General features: G+C 49.2%; 1 protein-coding gene and 1 pseudogene across 4 annotated transcripts in view; both read right to left on the minus strand.

The window, feature by feature from the left end:
- Nucleotides 1-2447, minus strand: part of GATAD2A (GATA zinc finger domain containing 2A) — a 101626-nt gene extending 99179 nt beyond the window's left edge. For all 4 annotated transcript variants that reach the window (XM_085012216.1, XM_021083426.2, XM_021083427.2 and 1 more), the window contains exon 1: nucleotides 2065-2447. The gene's annotated coding sequence lies outside the window, so the exon portion shown is untranslated. The remainder of the gene's footprint in view (nucleotides 1-2064) is intronic.
- Nucleotides 2448-2475: 28 nt separating this feature from the next.
- On the minus strand, nucleotides 2476-19658 carry LOC100625515 (mitochondrial fission 1 protein pseudogene; annotated as a pseudogene).
- Nucleotides 19659-20763: the final 1105 nt, after the last annotated feature.

A 20763-nucleotide genomic window follows, 5' to 3' on the forward strand; every position in this document is an offset into this window, starting at 1 on the left:
TCACCCCAAACTTAGAAAAATGAATTCAAATCCCCTGTTCCTTGCCTCCCTTCCACTCTTCCTGGATCTAAGGTGACCCATTTCCTGCTTCTTGCCCTGCCTTTCAAACCAGAGTGGCCCACAAACAAGGATTCTCCAGAGATCAAGGGGTAAATCAACGGGCCTAGGAAGAGAAGACACAGCAGGAATACCTGAAGGAAGGGTTTTCGTCTCCTTTTTGGGGGATAAGGGGGTGGGAAAGGTGAGTTACCCTATGCAGAGGGAGGACTGAGGGATGGGACAGGAAGTAGATCTGTCCCACAACTTGAAAATGTGATAGTGGGCAGCGGAGCGGGCAGGGGCAGGGGCCGGGGTGGGGGTGGGGGGGTAGTTGTTAATGATACTCCAGCCCTGTCCCTCCTGCCTCTACAATGGCCTGACAACACTGTGGTTCCCCATGGCTCAAAAACAGAGTAATAACCAAGATTGCTATTTAGCAACAGCTCCTGCTCCCCCAAATCTAGCAGGTCTTAAATGATGAGGGAAAACAGTGTTTTCTGCCTGTCTCCTGATTTCCCTTCCAGCCACAAAATCTTCCAGGTCCCTGAGGAGGTAAGAGTTCAGAGAATACCCCTAATCTAGAGACAAAGAAGATTGGGGGGGGGGGGCATTTCTGATCCTCTCCTTCCAGAACGGAGAGAAATGGGTACAGAAATTGTGGAACCCTGAAGTTAGGACTCCAAGGAGAAATGAGGGAAGAGTTTCTCCCTTAGCGAATGGGGAGAGAAACCTCAGGAAAGGGGGAATGTCCTCAGGCAAGTAGGAGGGGAAATGCCTGGGAATGCAGGGGGACCCTTCAGAGAAGTGAAGAAATCCACTGTGTCTTCCATCAGAGAGGAGATATCTTGGAAAAGTGGAGGCATATTTCAGAGAAGTGAAGAGCTGTAGGAATGGAACATTTCGAATTAGGTGGGGAACCTCTGAAGAAGCCAGGGACTCCTCCAAACATCATGGCATCCACAGATTAGAAAGTGATCCCCAGAAAGGAAATGATTTTGGAAAAATGAGGAACATTTCCTCAGACAAATAAGGATCCAATCAGATGTATGGGCCTTGGGTGGGGGGGCTTCAGGAAAATGGAAGTATTTATCAAAAACTAAGGGGTCCCAGAGTTCCCGTGGTGGTGCGGGGGAAAAGAATCTGAAGGTACCATGAGGTTGAAGGTTCGATCCCTGGCCTCACTCAGTTGCTTAAGGATCTGGCATTGCTGTGGCTGTAGTGTAGGCCTGGAGCTGTAGCTCAGATTTGACCCCTAGCCTGGGAACCTCCATATGCCACGGATGCGGCTCTAAAAAGCAAAAAAAAAAGTAAGGGGTCCCATCCAAAGTGAGAACAGTTCAGAAAAGTGGGGAACACCTCCAAGAAGGATTCTGACAGAAGCAGGAACACTTCAGATTAGTTGGGGGACACTTGAGAAAAGGAGGGTGTCACCCAAAGAAGCGGGAACAGAAAAGCCAGGAGAGCATCGCAGAAAGGTAGGGGGCAAGGGGGACCTATGAAAAGTGAGAGACACCACAAAACATCAAGGGCAAAAAAAAACACAGAACAGTGGGACAATATCTCACAGAAGCAGGGATCTCCTCAGAGAGGTGGGGATCCCCCAGAGAATTCAGGGGGAGGGTCCCCTAGAAGCAAAGATGTCTCCTGAGAGAGGTAGGGGTCCGTCAGGGAAGCAGGGGATCGCCTATGACAGGGGGTCCCAGAAAGGCAGGAGGTCACTCGGAGAAAGCAACCCCTCGGACAAGCAGGGGTCCCCTTTAAGAAGCTGGGAGGGGGAGTCTCAGACAGCTCCGGTCCTCAGAGAAGGGGCTCCCCAGCGAAGCAGGAGGTTCCCTCAAAGAGACAGGGGATCCTCAGGGAAGGGAGGATCCTCTCAAGAGGCGGGGTCCCTCAGAGAAGCGGGTCCCCTCAGACAAGGGGGTCCACGCAATGGAAGAGGCCCCCTCGAAGAAGCGGAAGCCCCAGAGAAGCCCCGGGCACCGGAAGCCGGGGACCCGCCAGCAGCGACGCCGGCCCCTCACTCACCGAAGTTGCTCGGCGCCTCTGCGGGCGACTGCTGGGGTCCCGGGGGGCCTCGGGTGGCAGGGTCGGGTCCGGTCGGCTCAGGTCCCGTGCGGCAGCTCCCTCAGGTGGCGCCCGCGGCGGCGACGGCGGCGGCGACAAGACGACGGACGGTCGACCGACGGACTGCGCGGGCGGCGCGGGGCGCGTTCGGGCGGCGGGGGTGCGCGTGCGCGCGCCGGGGCGCTGACCCCGGGCGGGAGGAGCCGCCGCGCCGCGCTCGGAGCCGCCGCTCCGTCTCGCCGCTCAGTCTCACACTGAAATTGCCCGCTTCGCCGCCCGGCTTCCCCGGTTGCTAGGCAGATTTCGTCTCGCACACTTCCGGGTTGAGGCGCGTCTCACCGAGTGGCGGCGCCTCAGGCCAATGAGGTCCGGCTAGGGTTCCCGGGATCCGCGCCCCAGAGAGGGCGTGGCCAGCTTCATGACGGACAGCGCCTTGCGGCCAATGATCGCGCGGGCCGGCTGGCCCTCGGGATCGCGCCGGGGGCCTGGGCGGGCCTGGAGAGGCGGGATGAGATGACCGACATGTGGTCTACCAATGGGAGAGTGGATCCGGACTCAGGTCCAGTCAGGGCGCTGCGGGGGCGGGGCTTTAGCTTCAGGGTCGGAGCACCGCAAGAGGCGGGGTCTAGGGGACGCGTCAATCCGTGGCCAGCTCGCTCGGACACTGGAGGGGGGTTCCGTGGGGATGCCTGGCGGCCAACAACTGACTGGACAGGGGGTTCCCCGCAGTGCTCAGCAGGGGCGCCCCACCCACAATGCACCGGAGGCGGCCTGGGCCGGGCGGGCGTGGGGCGGTTACGGTGGGCGGGGCAGCAGGAGGCGCGCTCCGAGGACACTGGGCGAGCTGTGGCCCTGCCTTGTTCCCGAGGGGTTTCATTGCCTCTGGGTTCTTTTCAGGTTAGAGTCACGGGCTCGACCCTATTCTGAGGAGACTGTTACGGATTCTTGCCCCTAGCCTGCGTTCTGAGGGGAACCTGCAAGAATCTTAGCCCTCGCCCCTTCTGAGAAGAGTTTTAGCGATTCTTGCCCTGCCCATTTTTCTGAGGAGAGTTGCCAGGATAAGAATGATTCTGTACAGTCGGGACCCCAGCTCTCTGTTCTAAGAAAACTTCTCGAGATTAGCGCCCCTGTCCTTTACTGAGGAGAACTTGAGGGACCTCAGGACCCACTGCCTTTGCTGGAGAGTATTTGGGGAACATACCCTGCCTCTTTTGTGAGCCCTAGTGGGGGCCTTCTCCCTCTGTGATCTGAGGGGCGGTGGGGGCCGCATGTCCCTGGCCTTCATTTCTGAAGATACCTTGGGAAATTCCTAACCTGTAAGTCCCTCCTCTGACAAGGAGAAATTTGGGACTTAAAGCACACTTTCTCTCTGCAGAGAGGAATTGCAGGAGACTTGTGGTCCCTCACCCTTTTTACTCAAGAATTGCCAGGCGGTTGCGGTCCCTGCACTTTTTCAAAGCAATATTTGAGTGTTGCAGGAGTTTCTCTTTTCCTAAGAAGTGCAACCGTTTGACCCTTCTGTCCTAGAAGAGTTACCCATTTAGCCCTCTTTTTTTGGGGGGGGATTTTTTCCAAGCAGCTGTCCACTCTTCCCCAAGGGTCAAATCTGTGGCTCTTCCTAATTCTGTCCCCTGTCAGGCTCTTCAGCCCCACTTTCCTTCTCTCCTGGGTGGGGCCCTTCCAAAAAGCATTCTTGCCTGCCACCTATCCCCAGACAAAACGAAGCAGTCACCCAGACTCTGATGTCACATGAACCCATGGCCTACTTCTGTCTTCTCCCAGTTTGTCTGAACTCCTCCCCTGACTTACCCCCCAAAGAACCTAAGTTATGCCCTTTGTAAGCAATCAAATAAATGTCCATTGATTCAAAGGTGAAGAAAGCGGCAATGAGAAAGATCCACAATACTCTAAGGATTCAATATGGCAAAACTTTTATTGCCCCCACTTTCTGCACAGAAGTGTGTAAGATGCTGAGATGTCTGAATTATAGGATGGAACTTTTAAGCCAAGATGAACGCAATGAAGGGAAACAGGCCTATTAGACAAGGCAGACTGTTATACTAAAGAGACACCAGGAATATGTTGTAGGAATGTAGAGGAGGAAGTAATTAAATGAGATAATGGATGTGAAAGTGCTTTGTAAACCTTGAAGCAGGGTACCCATGTAGAAAGGATTATTGTTATTGTTACAAATGGGCTGACATTCCTGGAAGAAAAGTAAAAAGTAAATTCTGAGAGTCAGAGTGATGGGAGGTTGGCAGAGAGCCCTGTGGGGCTTGACTCCCTGAATGAGCTCAGCCTGGACCCAAATGGTAAGGCTGACTGAGTCCTTGGCTAGAGAAGAAAGTCACTGGAAACATAAAGACACCGTGTTCCCAGAGGGCCTTGTTTGCTCTTCTGCTGTAGCACTTACCATATTCTGCAAATGTCTAAGGTGATCTGGGTGGACAATAAATACTTGGACTTTGGTGGTTGGCAGAACTGGGTTCGAACCCACGCCTGCAACTCGCTAGCTAGATTACTTTCCCCAGCTATATCAGAAATGAGAACACCTGTCTCCAAAGGTTGCACTGAGGACTGTGAGCTCCTGGTACTCAGAAGATTTTTGTTTCATTCCTGTCACTAACTAGGATGCTTTCCAAGAGCAAGAATTCAGCCTTATTCATTTAAGTAATCTCTCAGTGCTTTTGTAGTTCTGAATTAAACTAGGATCAAAGAGCAGCTCATTGTCCAACCCCTTCATTTTATATATGAGAAACTGAGAGGCCCAGAGGGTAACCGTGACTTGTTCACATCTCTCTGCTACTTTATGGCTAGATCCTAAACTTGCATTTTCTTAATCTCACTTTTGGCCTCTGTGCAGAAAAAATGAGAAGGAAGGAGACCAGTGCCCTTGAATCTTTGTGCAAAGCATGTAAGGACCCAAAGTTCCCTGAACCTTATCTCTCGCTTAGGCAAGCTGTGAGAACGTTCTGGATACAGCTCTAATAGAGTCCCCAGACTCAAGAGCAAAGAATAAATAGGGGCCCTGACCAGGGTCAAGGCCACCTAAATTAACTTTATCAAAGGGAAATTGCAAATGAAGTCAGCGTATTTCAGAGCTACTCTAGGTGATTTCCAGACTGATCCCTGCAAATGTCAGGACCTATAATTACATCTCACCTTTTCCTTTAAAGAATGCACAGAATTTCTCTGATTATCTGAGAAAAGGCATTGCCTAGAGGCAGAGATGTTGGATCAGGGATGTCCGTGAAGTCCAGTACTAGGCATAAATGAGAGTCCTATTTGGCTGGAAAATTGTACCCTCAAAGAATCAAAGGCAAATCATCATTTATCAGAGAGAGGGAAATGCCCCAGCAAAATGGAAAAATGGATGACTTGAACACAGTTTCTGACATTAAAAAAAAAAAGAAGAAGAAAAGGGCATGACCCATACCATGGGCTTTCCTTTCCACAGTGGTGGCAGCGATTGCATCTCTCTGCATCAAGGCGTGTCCCTTCCTGGGTCTGGGAAATCATGTGGGCAAACTGGCTAAGTGACATTCACATCCAAATAGGGATATGGGAACTGAGCCAGGTAAATGCACAGGCAGCAAGGAAGGCAGGGCCTCAACGGTAGTTAGAAAAATGAGGATCTGGTAGGTGCCAGCCTGCAGAGACATTCTCTTGGTTTTGTGGCCTTGGACAAGGAAGAGTGTTCACTGACAATGAAAAATGACAGCTGGTTAATACCGGTGAAAAGGGTACTAAGCACAAATATGAAAGCCCTCTAGTGTCACTCAATGATTGTGGCAGTTCAGGTACACATAGTGAACTGCCCCTCCATCATCACCTCCTAAGATTTCTGGACTGCCTAATTCATTTGGTTTGCCAAGCACTGTGAGGTTCACATGTATGAATTGCTAATCTGCTGAAACTCGCATCCTTTGGCAGGTCCATTGGAATCAGCATTGGTTCTCCCATGGAAAGGGTGGTGAAAAGCCAGTATCTATTTCCGGAGAGAAATAGAACCACCAAATCAAGAGGTTGGCCTAAGTTGTCCTCTTGCTTCCCCAAGAGAAAGTTATATAGCCCTTGATTTATCCAGGGGTAGGGAGCAGAATATAGCTTTATTGGTAATGGTTGGCCAGAAAATCTAGAATTGAGTCTAAATAGAGTTCAGGAGTCCTTTAAGCCAGATATTTTTTATAGATCGCTAGGTCAAAAACCTGGACTCTAGTAAGAAATCTTACCTAGTTCTTACTGACACAGTTAAGTGGAATTTGTGATAACCCTTTTCTTTTTTTTTTTTTTTTTTTTTTTTTTTTTGCCATTTCTTGGGCCGCTCCCACGGCATATGGAGGTTCCCAGGCTAGGGGTCCAATCAGAGCTGTAGCCACCGGCCTACACCAGAGCCACAGCAACGCAGGATCCGAGCCGGGTCTGCAACCTACACCACAGCTCACGGCAACGCCGGATCGTTAACCCACTGAGCAAGGGCAGGGACTGAACCCGCAACCTCATGGTTCCTAGTCGGATTCGTTAACCACTGCGCCACGACGGGAACTCCATAACCCTTTTCTGAAGCAAGAGTGTTATCTGTCTATACCTACATGTCTACAGCCTAGAAGACTTCTAAGGCAAAACAGTGACCTCCCCAATGAGGAAGGAAAACTTTTCTGAACAGGAAGAGTTCATCTCAGACACAGGTGGCCACTTCGTATGCAGAAAGGAGGAGCCAAATCCAGACTTATTGCTGCCCTGGGAGGAGAATACACCTTGAGATTCTGTTAGATCTGAAGGCCTTTAACATCCCAGACGCGCACTTAAATCTGAGTCTAAAACCCAGGTCAAGGCTTTCGTCCTGCTGCATTTCATGCCCTTCTTTTGGAGTTCCCTGGTGGCCCAGCAGGTTAAGGGTCTGGCATTGTCACTGCTGCAGCTTGGGTTGCTGCTGTGGCGTGGGTTTGATCCCTGACCCAGGAACTTTCATGTGCTATGGGCACAGCCAAAAAAACAAAAACAGGCATTCCCATTGCGGCTCAGTAGTAACAAACCCGACTGGTAACCATGAAGATTTGGGTTCAATCCCTGGCCTCACTAAGTGGGTTAAGGACCCGGCGTTGCCATGAGCTGTGGTATATGTTGTAGACGTGGCTCAGATCTGATGTTGCTGTGGCTGTGGCGTAGGCTGGCAGCTGTAGCTCCGATTCGACCCCTAGCCTGTGAACTTCCATATGCCACCGGTGTAGCCCTAAAAAGCAAGAAAATATCACTGCCTTGAGACAACAGCCCTGTACCCAGGGATGGAAGTAACTCCAAGGGGCATGTGTGTATCATGCTTGTGGAGCTCACTGCTTTCATTCCCTCACCATTCTCTCCTCCTTGTCAGGCTGGTGTCTAATCCTGCCACTAAAATCTCTCTCCCAAGTTACCGAGAACTTAATGATTCCCATTCCAGGAATTCTTCTTGGTGTGCATTTTCTTTCTTTCTTTCTTTTCTCCTTTCTTTCTTTTCTCCTTTCTTTCTTTTCTCCTTTCTTTCTTTTCTCCTTTTTTTCTTTTCTCCTTTCTTTCTTTTCTCCTTTCTTTCTTTTCTCCTTCCTTCCTTCCTTCCTTTCTTTCTTTCTTTCTTTCTTTCTTTCTTTCTTTCTTTCTTTCTTTCTTTCTTTCTTCCTTTCCTTCTTTTTAAATTATTTTTAGGGCCACACCTGCAGCATATGGAGGTTCCCAGGCTAGGGGTTGAATAAGAGCTATAGTTGCTGGCCTATACCACAGCCACAGCAACACTGATCCTTAACCCACTTAGCAAGGCCAGGGACTGAACCTGTGTCCTCATGGATGCTAGTAAGATTTGTTTCTGCTGAGCCATGATGGGAACTCCTGGTGTGCATTTTTTCCATTCTCCAGAATCTAGAGGACACTCCCTCCTCCTTGAAATATCTTCCATTGGCTTCCAGGGAACTCGATTCTTCTGATCTCCTGTTCGGGCTCTGTGCAGTTTCTTCCTGGAAATTCTACCGGGATGCTCATCTCTTGCCATTCTTTGCCCTCTGTGTTTTTCAAAGAATAAATCCCTTTCTGGAGAGGGATTCTATGAGAACTCACAGATCTGTATTTCCAGTATGCCCAAGTGCCTGTCCAGGGTCTCCTTCACCTCCAGATTGTTCCACAAGTATGTGACTCAAACATGACCAAATATCAGACCAAATCTGATCTCTCTCTTGCTTGCTTTTTTTTTTTTTTTTTTTTTTTGGTCTTTTCTAGGGCTGCACCTGTGGCACACGGAGGTTCCCAGGCTAGGAGTCTAATCAGAGCTGTTGCTGCCGGCCTATGCCACAGCCGCAGCGACGTGGGATCCGAGCCACATCTGCCACCTACACCATAGCTCACGGCAACGCCGGATCCTTTACCCACTGAGCAAGGCCAGGAATCAAACCTGCAACCTCATGGCTCCTAGTCAGATTCATTAACCACTGAGCCACGAATGGAACTCCTGATTTCTCTCTCTTTAACCCACCTCCTATTGGTTAAACTAGCTGACCTTTGTCATTTTTTTTTTCTGCACCAGTGTCAGTTTCCCAGTGTTCCAGGCTGAAAGCTCTTAAATCTTCAGAGGTCTCTTAAATATCACTCATCCAGCTCAAACTTAGTTACAAAATGTTATGATTTGTCCCCTTACTTTTCTATCTATTCTTTTCTGTTCCCATTTCTTACACCCATACCTGAACTGTTATGTCTAAGCTATCAGACTAATTTCTCTTATATCATGGACCATGTGACACTCGTACTCAAAGAAACTTCCTTCTTTTTTTTTTTTTTTTTTTTTTTTTTTTTTAGGGCCACAGCTACAGTAGATGGAGGTCCTCAGGCTAGGGTTTGAATCAGAGCTGAAGCTGCAGGCCTAAGCCATAGCAATGCCAGATCTGAGCCGTGTCTGTGACCTACACCACAGCTCACAGCAACGCCAGATCCTTAACCCACTGAGTGAGGCTAGGTATTGAACCTCCATCATCATGGATACTAGTCAGGTTCATTAACTGCTGAGCCATGATGGGAACACCAAAAACTTCCTTCTTGGAGTTCCCCTCGTGGTGCAGTGGTTAACGAATCCGACTAGGAACCATGAGGTTGCGGGTTCAGTCCCTGCCCTTGCTCAGTGGGTTAACGATCCGGCGTTGCCGTGAGCTGTGGTGTAGGTTGCAGACCCGGCTCGGATCCCGCGTTGCTGTGGCTCTGGCGTAGGCTGGTGGCTACAGCTCCGATTGGACCCCTAGCCTGGGAACCTCCATATGCCGTGGGAGCGGCCCCAAGAAATAGCAACAACAACAACAACAACAACAACAACAAAAAGACAAAAAAAAAAAAAAAAAAAAAAAAACTTCCTTCTTAAGGAATCTGTATTATATATATATATATATTTTTTTTTTTTTGCTTTTTTTCGGCATATGGAAGTTCCCTGGCTAGGAGTCCAATTGGAGCTACAGCTGCCGGCCTACAGCACAGCCACAGAAACACAGATCTGAGCCATATCCATGACCTGTACCACAGCTCATGGCAACACTGGATCTTTAACCCACTGAGCAACGCCAGGGATTGAACCTGCAACCTCATGGTTCCTAGTCGGATTCGTTTCTGCTGCACCACAATGGGAATTCCTTGTATTGTTTTTTGAATTGGGAAGAAAAAAAAAAACATTAAAAAGAGACCTCCATCACCAAAAGGTAAATGCTGAATCTTGGCTTAGCATTTGAAGCACTCTCCTTGCCCCTCCCTTCACTAGTTTCTTCCTGGGGTGCTTTCTTAGGAATAATACTTTGTGGAGTTTCCGTCGTGGCTCAGCAGTTAACGAACCTGACTAGGATCCATGAGGATGTAGGTTCAATCCCTGGCCTCAATCAGTAGGTTAAGGATCCGGCGTTGCTGCGAGCTGTGGTGTAGGTCCCAGATGTGTCTCAGATCCTGCACTGCTGTCACTCTGGCAAATGCCGGCGGCTACAGCTCTGATTCGACCCCTAGTCTAGGAACCTTCATAGGCTGCAGGTGTGGACATAAAAAAAAAGGAATAATACTTTGTGAGAAGTTCCCTGGTGGCCAAGGGGTTAAGGACTTGGCGTTGTCACTGCTGTGTCTCAGTTCAATCCCTGGTCTGGGAACTTCTGCATGCCACAGCCATGGCCAAAAAATAATACATACATACATACACACATACATACATAAGACTCATTGTGTCTCAGCATGTTAAGAATCCAACTAGTATCCATGAGGATGCAGGTCTGATCCCTGGCCTAGCTCAGTGGGTTAAATGATCCAATGCAATATTGCCGTGAGCTTCAGTGTAGGTCTCAAATGTGGCTTGGCTCTGGTATTGCTGTAGTTGTAGTGTAGGCAGGCTACTGCAGTTCCGATTTGACCCCCATACGCATTCAAACTTCCGTATGCTGCAGGTATGGCCCTAAAAAAAGAAAAAGAAGAAAACATTAAATAAACACTTTGGGAGTTCCCTGGTTGTCTAGTGGTTAGGATTCAGCACTTGTACTGCTGCAGCCTAGGTTCAACCTCTGGTCTGGGAACTTAGATCCCACATCAAGCCACTGCACGCTGTGGCAAACAAACAAACAAACAAAAAAACTTGTGTTGGAGTTCCCATCGTGGCTCAGCAGTTAACAAACCCAACTAGGAACCATGAGGACGTGGATTCAATCCCTGGCCTTGCTCAGTGGGTTAAGGATCCAGCATTGCTGTGAGCTATGATGTAGTTTCCAGACAAGGCTCAGAGCCTGTGTTGCTGTGGCTGTGATGTAGGCCTGAGGCTACAGCCCCAATTGGACTCTTGCCTGGGAACCTCCATATGCCAGGGGTGCAGCCCTAGAAAGACAAAAAGAGAAAAAAATTGTGTTGATTAGTGCATAATTTCCCACACTGAATTCTATGGGACATCAGAATGACCCAAAATATCAGTAGAGATTCTGTGATAAGTTTCCCTGCTAAAGAAAAATTTTTTTCACCCAGAGGATTGCACTAAAACTTTAATACTGGTAATACATGATGTGATGTATTACAACCCCCCTTGAGCACGTGATGGTTCCTTTTCTCCTTTTTCTATGAGTACCCATTAATATCCTGAAGAACTCACATTCAGTAGAATGCCGTTCATGGTCTGAATGGGGCTGGTTTGGCACACTGCCCTTGTCTAAGCCAGCTTCTGCCTCTCCTATTGCATCTTCCTCTCTCAAGAGTTGTATGAAGTCAAGATAAATAGCCTCATTTTGGAGGGAGACAACTGAGGCTCAGGGTTTTGTTTCTGTTTTTGCTTTTTGTTTATGCCATGCCTGAAGCATGTGGAAGTTCCTAGGCCAGAGATCGAAACCATACCATAGCAGCGACCTGGGCCACTGCAGTGAAAACACCTGATCCTTAACCCACTGCACCAAAAAGGAACTCCAAGGCTCAGGGTTTTTTATTCAGCCAGGATCACAAATTAAAAAAAAAAACAGGAGTTCCCGTCGTGGCGCAGTGGTTAACGAATCCGACTAGGAACCATAAGGTTTCGGGTTCGGTCCCTGCCCTTGCTCAGTGGGTTAAGGATCCAGCGTTGCCGTGAGCTGGGGTGTAGGTTGCAGACCCAGCTCGGATCCTGCGTTGCTGTGGCTCTGGTGTAGGCCGGTGGCTACAGCTCCGATTCAACCCCTAGCCTGGGAACCTCCATATGCCGTGGGAGCGGCCCAAGAAATGGCAAAAAAAAAAAAAAAAAAAAGACAAAAAAAGACAAAAAAAAACCCCCAAACAAACAGAATCTACATCTGAATTCTAATTCTGAACAAAAATCCACAGCTCCTATATTTATTTATTTATTTTTTTTTTTTTTTTGTCTTTTGTCTTTTTGTCTTTTGTTGTTGTTGTTGTTGCTATTTCTTGGGCCGCTTCCACGGCATATGGAGGTTCCCAGGCTAGGGGTTGAATCGGAGCTGTAGCCACCGGCCTACGCCAGAGCCACAGCAACGCAGGATCCAAGCCGGGTCTGCAACCTACACCCCAGCTCACGGCAACGCTGGATCGTTAACCCACTGAGCAAGGGCAGGGACTGAACCCGCAACCTTATGGTTCCTAGTCGGATTCGTTAACCACTGCGCCAGGACGGGAATTCCCACAACTCCTATAGAGCCTTTCCACCTGCTGAGACCGCAAGCATGTTGGTAACTAACATGTTTATATAATCCTCGGGGTTTTTTTTGCATTTTGTATTAAATCACTATACAAAGTGAGTAGGCTGGCTTGTCTTTCCTTTTCTTTCTTTCTTTCTTTTTTTTGTCTTTTTTTAGGGCCACACTCGTGACATATGGAGGTTCCCAGGCTAGGGGTCGAATCAGAGCTGTAGCTGCCAGCCTACACCACAACCACAGCAAGGAGGGATCCAACATCTGTGACCTATACCACAGCTCATGGCAACACCAGATCCTTAACCCACTGAGCAAGGCCAGGGAATGAACCTGTGTCCTCATGGATGCTAGTCAGATTCCTTTCCACTGAGCCACGTCGAGAACTCTCTCTTTTTTCCTTCTTCCCTTCCTCCTTTTCTTTCCTCCCTCCTTCGTACTCTCTTTCTTCACTAGATAATGCATTCTCAGAGGATTAGAACTAGGTAGATATACACATAGAGCAGACTACATTTAAACAATAAGTGCTTATTAGTTCATCTGCCTTAATGCCTGCTCAGCTCTCCCCTTCCCGTCCCCTCTTTTTGTAGATAATATCATGTAAGGACTGTCAGAACCAAGAGGAAGTTAAGAAATCAGCTAGTCCATCTTCAATATTTCCCAAATGAGGAGGCTGCAAAGAGGATGTGACTTGACCAAGCTCAGCAGCAAGGCAAGAGCTGAGCTGATCTCTCAGCAGAGGCAGCCTGAGTCTTGAAGGCCACAGAGACTTGCTGCACCATCGTCGTTGTTAAACTCCAGCCACAGAACAGGCGGTATCCTGTCTCCTGTCTTGAGTGGAATTCAGGAGCCCCCAGGGAGCTCTGGGCAGTTATGGGCCACGCCCCGTGGGTCACTCATGTGCCTTTGTGAGAGAAGTTTCCTTGTCACTGCCCAGCTGCTTCCTGCCTCCATGTTAAGGCCTCCAGGCGGGCCTGCGGGGGAAGCAGCCATCAGCGCTCCCTGCCTTTGGCTTCCACCCAGACTGGGCCAAACTCGTCCTTCCTGCTGCTGCTCAGCCTCTGACACATCTGCTCACCAAGGCCCTGGTCCTCTTTATGAGAATTTTTTCTTGGATTGTTGTCAAAGCTTAGACAAGAAAGCCAAGACCCAGGAGAGACATTCCCTCAGACATATAGAATCTATAGAAACGTGTCTGGTCAGCACAGATTCTCCCCTCTTCTTTCCCTATGGCGGGCTTGGGGCTGGCCCCAGGCAAGTGGCAGGGTGAGTTGTGAGGGTGGAATGAAAGAGGATACTTAATGCCTCCATCTCTCAAAAATTCCTCATTCATTGGTATATTCATTAATTCCACTTTTTTTTTTTTTTGGTCTTTTGTCTTTTTTGGGCCACACCTGCTGAATATGGAGGTTCCCAGGCTAGGGGTCCAACCATTGGCCTACACCACAGCCACAGTAATGCCAGATCTAAGCCACATCTTCAACCTATACCACAGCTCACAGCAACGCTGGATCCTTAACCCACTGAGCGAGGCCAGGGATCGAACCCGTCACATCATGGTTTCATTTCCGCTGCATCAGGGAGGGAATTCCTATTCCACAAATATTTAATGGACCCCCCTACGGAGGGCTGGGCACTGTGCGGTTGCACTGTGGGCAAAGGTGCCAGGGATGAGGCATCTCTATCTTACCTTGACCTTCAGACCTGCTGGCCCCACTCCCACAGGTGGCCACCATCATCACTTCCTCCAGAGAGGTTCTAGTCCATGCAGAGATGTATGGTGTCCACTTAGATTTTGTGCACACATAACGCCATGGTGCACGTGCTTTGATCTTTGAATGAAAATTTCTGGTGGCCAGTACTTCTCACCATAGAGGCAAGTTACCATCCTCAGTTAATGGCCTGGGACCATCTTTTGGGTTAGGGTTCAACTTCTAGAATATTCCTAACAGCCAACATTGCTGTTTAGTATAGAAAGTCCTAGAAATCCCTGCATTGGGGCCTGAGGGGAAATGGTCCTTGGATCCTTGGAGCCAGGGATATTTCTGTATGTCTTGGGTTAGGAAAGGCTGAATGGCAAATTTTGCTTAGATCTGGAGAGTAATTTGTCTTCTTTCTAGTGTAGGAGTCACTAGTACCAGTGGTCTGGAAACCACTCCTGGTCCAAATAATGCTGAGGGCCAGGAGTAGGCAGCTTAGGGGGAAATGGGCTGTGACAGGAATTTCAGTGCAAGGGCCCAGGTTCTCCATTGGAGTGGTCAGAGGCCTGTGTCAGATAGGTCTAGATGCCATGGTGAGCAAGTCAACTGGGAAGGAACAGACTGAAAACGAAGTGAACCACGTGACTTCAACCACTGATTATGCTGCTGAAGAAAAATCACCAGGGGGAAGTTCCTCTGTGGCACAGCGAGTTAAGAATCCAGAATTGTGGTATGTGGGTTCAGTCCCTGGTCCGGGAACTTTCACGTACCTTGGGTTCAACCAAAAAAAAAAAAAAAAAAAAAAAAAGTCACCGAGGTAGTTCCCAGGTGGCTCAGTGGGTTAAGGATCCAGCATTGTCACTGCTGCAGCTCGGGTCACGGCTGTGATCAGTTTCAATCCCTGGCCCAGGAACTTCTGCATGATGTGGGCATAACCAAAAAAAGAAAAAAAAAGTAACCGGGGTGTGACACAGTGCTTGGAAAAGACTCTGGTAGGGGCTGGTCTTAGGGGCTTGTGAGCATGTGGATTTGAGGAGAGACTTGAATCTTTTGCTGTTGTTGTTTTTTTTTCTCTTTCTTTCTTTCTTTCTTTCTTTCTTTCTTTCTTTCTTTTTTTTTTTTTTTGGCCACCCAGTGGCATATGGAGCCTCCGGGCCAGGGATCAGATCCCAGCCATAGTTGAAACTTAAGCTGCAGCTGTGGCAACACCAGATCCTTAACCCACAGTGCCAGGCCAGGGATGGAAATTCCATCCCTGCCTCCCAGAACTCCCAAGATACTGCCGATCCTGATCCTGTTGCACCACAGCAGGAACCCCAAGACCTGAATCTTAACAAAGATTCAGCCTGGGGATGAGCATTCTGGCCAGAGGGTATCAGCGGGTGCCACAGTCCGAAGGGCACCAAGCACAGGGCAGAGAGCAGCTGGCAAGCTAGTGGGCAAGAATGTAGGACAGGTCAGCCCACATGGAAGGTCTGGGAGGAAACAGGATTTTATTATTTTTTTCTTCTTCTTCTTTCTTTTTTGGCTGCCCCATGGCATACAGAATTCCTAGGCTGGGATCAGATCTGAGCCACAATTGCGACCTAAGCTAAAACTGTGGCAATGCCAGATCCTTAAATCTGTGCCGGGCCTGGGATCAAAACCTGTCCTGGCACGACAGAGACACTGCTGATCCCGTTGTGCCACAGCAGGAACTCCAGGATTTTATTCTGATAGGAAGAAGTAAGTGCGCTACAAAGCTGTGAGCTCTGTTTCCCACTGGTAAAATTCCTTTTTTGGACTTGGTAACCTTTCAGCTCTTTGGTTTCATGCCTACATCCTTTTATTCAAAGATGTTATTGAGGAGTTCCCGTCGTGGTGCAACAGAAACGAATCCGACTAGGAACCATGAGGTTGCGGGTTCGATCCCTGGCCTCGCTCAGTGGGTTAAGGATCCAGCATTGCCATGAGCTGTGGTGTAGTTCGCAGATGCAGCTCGGATCTGGCTTTGCTGTGGCTGTGCTGTAGGCTAGTGGCTACACTGATTCAACCCCTAGCCTGGGAACCTCCATATGCCGCAGGAACAGCCCAAGAAATGGCAAAAAGACAAAACAAAACAGAAACAAAACCAAAATGCCTTCAGCATCCCCCGCATCACAGAAATGTATCATGTTGTAAGGGGAGGTTTCTTGGACCGCCATATATAGCTTCTGGCCTTTTATTTTTCTTCTTTTTAGGGCCATACCCATGGCATGTGGAAGTTCCCAGGCTAGAGGTCAAATCAGAACTACAGCTTCTGGCCTACGCCACAGCCACAGCAACACGGGATCCGAGCTGCATCTGTGACTTACACCACAGATCACGGCAATGCCAGATTCTTAACCCACTGAGTGAGGCCAGGGATCGAAGCCACAACCTCATGGTTCCTAGTCTCGTATTTGTTTCAACTGCACCACAGCGGGAACTCCAGGTTCTAACCTTTTTTTAGGGGGGTGGTGAGAAATGAGGGGAGCATGTTCGGTGCTCATCTATCATCCTTACCTACAGTGTGGCTGTGAGCCCTGAGGTAAATTTTGAAAGTTGAAAGAAGCCAGAGAGAGACAATATGACCATGGGGTCCTTGTTCTATCATGGGGGCTGAGTTGACGCTGCCCTGGAATCTGTCTGTGTTCAAAGCCCACCTGGCCCTGACTCTGCAGACAAGGGACTTGAATGTCCCACAGCCAGGGCAACTCCAGGCATGGCCTGTGGCTGTTCCAGAACACAACCAGGGAGGGGCAAAATAATCCCTGAAAAATAATCTCCTTAAGTCAAGGTTTTGGGTCTCAGGAAAACGAGATTCTGAGAGAGAAACAGATCCTGTGAATGAAAGATTCAGGTATGGTCCTGCTGGGACTGCCTTCTGTTGGTGCCAGGAAACAGAGGAACTTTCCAGAGACAGGAAGAACTTCTTGGAGAGTTGAACTCCCTTTTCCTGAGGAAAGGGGTGTCTTTAGGAAACAGTGTGGTGGCCTGATAGCCACTGGGCATGGCGTTAGGGATGCAGTATTAGGATTGGTAGCCCAGCTCTGAGACATCTATTCCAATTAGTTTGTGATGGTGTCAGGAGGGCTCTGGCTCTTGGTCACCATGTTATACAAGGGGATTAGTGATGCCATCTCTGTCACTGTCACCCTCTGACCCACACCCTTGCCTCACTTTCAGTCCTGTCTGCACCACCCTCACCCCTGAGTTCAGTTTTGGGAAGTGGGCCTAAATGTGGTGGGAGCAGTAGAACCTGAGGGGACTCTCCGCTGGACAAGAGGGCTCAGTTGCTTTCGCCGTCTGTCAATGTTCTCCTGGACGTGACCCAGGTGTCACCTGTGCTTGAGGTGGCGGTGGGCATGTGTGGCAGTCCCTGCCCTCTGGAATACCACAGGCAGCCCTGATGCTCACCCAGCATCCTGTCTGGAGTAGCCAGACACGAGGGCTGCCCATTTCCTCCCCACAGCCTTAGTGGCTGTGTTGTAGAAGTAGGAAACATCATTAGGCTGCCCATCTCTGACTGGCTAGGCTGGAGGAGGTCTCCTCTCTGTCCTATCACAGATCCCCACACCCTCACCCCAGGTCCCCTGGTCGTCCCATCCTAGTGTGCTATTCCTCTCTCATAGACAAGACAGCACTCATTCGAGGTCCACCATAGAGCTCCTGGTAGAATATTCACTCCCTGAGGGCAGGGACTTTGTTTGATGTGGTTCCTGCTGTGTCTCCAGCACCCAGCATCCAGTAGGTGCCGAGTAAATGTTTGGCAAGTAAATGAAGGAGTGAATAGTGTAGCCTTGACACCTGGAGAACCATGGGGCTCAGGGGCTCTGACCTCACATATTACAGGAAGGGAACTGCAAGGCCCTACGGTAAAAGTCAGCCCACATCCTTGCAAATGAGGACAGAGCCATGCTACACTAGGGTCTGGTGACATTCAGCCTAGACTTCCCAGCCTGCTTGCCCTGCCTGATGGGGACACTGCCCCGGGTGTCCGCGCCCCCTGGTGGCCAAGGTCGCAGCAAGCCGGGCCACCAACAGCAGCTGACAGATGACACAGATGACAGAGTGGGAGATACACTTCCGGTTCACATTACTTCTGAGCAGCTTGTACTTAACCCTTTAGGGAAGCTTTTGTGTTCGGAACCCTGTAGTAGCAGGACATTCTCCAGGGCCACACAGATACTCGCTCTGGACAGAGCTTGCCTAACTCCAAGCTGCACAGACACTAGATGTTGAGAACTGTGGTTAGAAACAATACTCGAGGAATTCCCATTGTGGCTCAGCAGAAATGAATCTGACCAGTAACCATGAGAACACAGGTTCAACTCCAGGCCTCACTCAGTGGGTTAAGGACCCAGCATTGCCATGAGCTGTGGTGTAGGTTGAAGATGCTGGGGCTTGGATCCTGTGTTGCTGTGGCTGTGGTGTAGGCCAGCAGCTGCAGTGCCAGTTCGACCCCTAGCCTGGGAATCTCCATATGCTGCTGGAGTGGCCCTAAAAAGAAAAAAAAATGTCAAAGCAAAACAAAACACGTTTTGTTGACAAAATGACAAAGATCTAGGAATCTGAGAGCTTTTCTGCATACACGACAGGGACAGGACAAATAAGTGCTGACCTGTCTACTGCAAACTCCTAATTTAGGGTAAGAATGTCATGATTTAATTTTATTTTTTCCCAAGCCAAAGCTCAATTTTATTTTATTTTTTTTTGGCCTTTTTCCAGGGCCTCACCCTCAGCATATGGAGGTTCCCAGGCTGGGGGTCTAATCGGAGCTGTAGCTGTTGGCCTACACTACAGCCACAGCAATGCCAGATCCGAGCCACATCTGCGGCCTACACCACAGCTCACGGCAATGTGGGATCCTTAACCCACTGAGTGAGGCCAGGGATTGAACCTGCAACCTCATGGTTCCTAGTCAGATTTGTTCACCGCTGTGCCACGATGGGAACTCCTCAATTTTATTTACACTCATCCCAAAGCACATGATTTGGGGCTAGAGGGCAGGTCTCGGGGGGAGGAGGCCATAGAGGACAGTAGTGGGGTGTAGAAGAAGAGCAGGACAGTGAGCACAGGTGCGTCTCTCTTCCGCTGTCTTCCATGGGCTCCCACATATTCCTGGGCAGAGGTAGAGATGCAGTCTCATTCAGTATTTGTACTTGGATACCACAAGTACAAATGATGAGTCCAGCCAGTCCTGCCACGCCCTGGGCCATGCCTCCAATAATGCCATGCCCACTAGTCCATCTTTCGTCATGGCCTTGTCAATGAGCTGTTCTAGTTCCTCGGCCTGGTTGTTCTGCGGCTCTGTCTGCAGCAGCCCTTGCACACACTTTAGGGCCTTTTCATATTCCTTGAGCCAGTAGTTCCCTACAGCCAGGAAAAGACACAATCCTACTGTTCCTCTTTGTTCCTTTTGGGCAGCAGCTCCTCCAGCAGAGCAAGGCCTTTACAGATGCCACTGCTGTACTTGCACCAGGCATCAGGCATATTCAAACTGTGAGATCTTGAGCTGCTGCCTTCTCAGACTGAAATTTCCTTTCAAACTTCAGCAGATCCTTCACAGACACCAACTCACTCAGCACAGCCTCCATGGCCGCCATTCCCGTAATCCTCAAAACGCAGATGCTACTGTGCCACAGCTTCCATGGCCCCAAGAATGTTGTGATTTGGGAGTTCCCTTCGTGGCTAAGTGATTAACAAACCTGACTAGGAACCATGAGGATGTGGGTTCAATTCCTGGCCTCACTCAGTGGGTTAAGGATCTGGTGTTGCTGTGAGCTGTGGTATAGGTCACAGATGTGGCTTCGCTCCTGCATTGTTGTGGCTGTGGTGTGGGCTGGCAGCTGCAGCTCCAATTAGACCCCTAGCTGGGAACTTGCATATGCTGCAGGTGCAGCCCTTTAAAAAAAAAAAAAAAGAAAAGAAACTGACTAGCATCCCTGAGGATGCAGGTTTGATCCCTGGCCTTGCTTAGGGGGTTAAGGATCCGGCGTTGGCCAAGAGCTGCATCATAGGTCACAGACACGGCTCAGATCCCATATTGCTGTGGCTATGGCGTAGGCCAGCAGCTGTAGCTCTGATTTGACCCCTAGCCTGGGAACTTCCACATACCACAGGTGTAGCCCTAAAAAGCAAAAACTAAACAAAACAAAAAACAATGTCGTGATTTTAAACGTGACATTTGTTGTACCAGCCATAATGCACTCAGAGTATCGTATTTTTCATAAAGCATCACTTTATGAAAGTGGCCCTTTATTTTCAGATCCTTGAAAAAGTATCAAAAACATCAAAGTGCTAAAAAAATGAAATTCACAAAGAAATGAATCTTTCCCCAACCAATTGCCTTGTAATCTCACCATGCGAGCATGAATTTGTGGCAAAATACTTTTTTTTTTTTTTTTTTTTTTTTGGTCACACTCATGGCATGTGAATGTTTGCAGGTCAGGGATCAAATTTGAGCCACAGCAGTGACAATGCTGAATCCGTAACTGCTAGGTCACTGGGGAGCTCCTGTGGTGAAACACTTTTGAACTTGCCAATAATCCACATCCCCCGATCCCAGGACCAGCGTGGAGTGGGGGAGGCTGGGAGATGGGAGGGAGGGGGCCTCTGTTCCTTGTCCCGAGGGGGGTGGGGGCCCCTGCCCTCCTCTGACCTCAGTAGGGGTCAATTTCCACTTGCACCTCTGAACTAACTGGGATTGTATTGGAGAAGAAGCCGGCACAATTTAAATCAAGGAAGGGATGTGAGGTGCTGGGCAGGTGTCCACAGTGGCATCTGCTGGACCTACCCATCATGTGCCAGGACATTCCCTAGTG

The sequence above is a fragment of the Sus scrofa genome, chromosome 2 (genome assembly GCF_054392235.1).
Source record: "Sus scrofa isolate SSC_HxYL_T2T_F1_AM1 chromosome 2, Sscrofa_HxYL_maternal_Yorkshire_Landrace_v2.0, whole genome shotgun sequence".
Classification (NCBI taxonomy): domain Eukaryota; kingdom Metazoa; phylum Chordata; class Mammalia; order Artiodactyla; family Suidae; genus Sus; species Sus scrofa.